The sequence below is a fragment of the Camellia sinensis genome, chromosome 12 (genome assembly GCF_055761805.1).
Source record: "Camellia sinensis isolate YWXY chromosome 12, ASM5576180v1, whole genome shotgun sequence".
Classification (NCBI taxonomy): domain Eukaryota; kingdom Viridiplantae; phylum Streptophyta; class Magnoliopsida; order Ericales; family Theaceae; genus Camellia; species Camellia sinensis.
Window position 1 is genome coordinate 52,031,628 of NC_138972.1, and position 2,506 is coordinate 52,034,133.

Genomic DNA, 2,506 nt, shown 5'->3' on the forward strand with positions numbered 1-2,506 from the left:
CATCGGTGAGAGTGAAGTAAGGAGTCGGCGGTCGGTGGTTGCTAGTGAACCCCAATCGATAGTGGTCGCCGACGACTGTATATTAGAAAGAGAAAGAGAAGAAGGTAGGCATGGTCGCCGGTCCCCAGAAATCAGAAAGAGGAAGAGAGAGAAAGTGAAAGAGAATAATGAATGTGCAGAGAAAGATAATGAAAAAAAAATACAGACAGGACTTTTAGGTATAAACAAAAAATTTTGGGATTAAATAGAGTACAAAACTTTCAAATAGGACTCATGGGTAATTTTCTCCAAAAAAAAAAAAAAATCCCATAGTTGTATAACGTTTTTATATTTTATTTTTCAAAAAAATAAAAGTATGTTCAAAATTTACAAGGATAAAATTACATTTGAAATATTATTTAAAAAATTTTAATTTCAAATTAGGTGGTTTAGATTTTGATAAAAGACATGACTAAAATTTATATTTTGACTTTCTACATAAGAAATTTTGAAATTTAAAATTATAGATATAGAATATAGATATGGATAGTAATGATAATAGATACCATAACTAGTTCATAAATTAATAAATTTAAAAGATTTTTCATATTAATTAAGGATTTCATTAAAATAAAAAATAGAAGAATCAATGATGATTTGCCATGTGTATTTTTATAATTTTTTAAATCAAAAATTTATGAAAATGGAGTTAAAACTTTGAGGTTCAATAAACCAACGACATTTTACCTTATATTATATAACTAGCATATAAACTCGGGCTATGCATGGGCTAAAAAAAATTTAAAATTAAATAATAATATAAAATTTATTTAAAAAGTATAGAAAAATAATTTAGAATAAATCAAATTTTAATCATTTTATTAATATATATTCCAATTGTTATATCATTAATTGTATATTCTAAATTCACAATAAGAAATAGATGTCATAATTTAATTGGTAGAGATGAAAAAAATAGAATAAATTTAAAATAAATTATATTTATGATAAAATAAAAATAAATTTTTTTATAAATTTTTTAATTTTAGTTTATTTTATATTAAAGTTTGTCATAAAACTTAAAACATTAATTTTAGAAATAAAACAATATATATATATATGTGTGTGTGTGTGTGTGCGCGCGCGCGCATGTATATTTTGATAAAATCACTAAAATCGGTCAAAAAATCAACCAACTCACACAAAAATTAATTAATGAAAATTTTTAAATTTTATTTTATTTTAAAATTTAAACTATCTTCAATTGAAACATGCACAGTACTATAATATTAAATGAGCGTATAAGATTCACTTTATATGAGTAAAACAACTCACTTTTTCTTTATTCTTCCGATGTGGGATTATAAAATAAATCATAGACTAATTAGAATTTGATTTTTATAGGGGATTTTTTTTAGGGTCCCTGATATTAAGATTTTATAGCATAAAGGACATCAAAAATTTTCATAATGTTTAAGATCCCTTAATATCAATCCAAAGAAAATTCGATCTAGAGAATTTCTCTAGACTTCCCAGAGAATTTCTCTCCAAAGAAATTCTGGGAAGGCCAAAGAATTCATCTAGATTCCAATCTAGTGATTTTCTTAGGATTCCAGAGAATTTCTTTGGTTTTCGCAAGAAATTTTGCAAGAATTTCTCTAGATTCAAACTAGAAAATTTATCTGCCTCCCAATCACAATGTGCAATACACAAATTGGTGATCATAGTCAGAGAAAATTCATAAAGTTAGAGAAAATTCACAAAATTACAAACAATGATCATAACCAGAGAAAATTCACACAGTTCCCACATCTAGAGAAAATTTGAGAATAAATTTTCTTCATTTAATTTTGAATTTTAAAATTAAAGTCCCAAAAATGGTTAATGGCCCAAAATTTCTCTAGAAACATTTAACAATTGAAAATCATAGGGTTTAGAACTACAGAATTGCTTTGCAAACTTGAACAACAATCAAAATTATCACTTAGTATGCACAAAACAATTAAAAATTTGCATAAAGTGTCGCCAAATTAAGAGAGATAAGATAGAGCACTCACCATAACAACTGCGGAGACCTCCTCGCGTTTGGGTTGTTCTTTTTCTTCACTGGTAGATTCTACGACTTGCGAAGCTTGGGCTTCTTCAGATTCAACAATGGTTGGTTCGAGAAAAATGAGGATTCGTAAGAGGCAATCTTGGTGAGCATGAGAAGGCGATCCTTGGCCTCTTCATCTTCGGCGTCGTCGTGAGAGGTGCTGAGGTTGATGCCACACTCGTGCCCACCAAATTCGCCATTCGATCTAGCTTCTCGCACGACATGAATCCGCAATTGCTCTCTATAGACTGATTCGCAGACATCTTCTTCTTCTTTGGTTATGGGTTTGAAGATGGTGATTTTGGTTTTGGAGGAATTATGAGAGAGAGAGAGAGAGAGAGAGAGAGAGATTCAGTAGGGAGGGTTTTGGATCGAGAGAATGTAAGTTAAGATTATACATAAAATTAGTTATCCATTTAGGGACCTTATTAC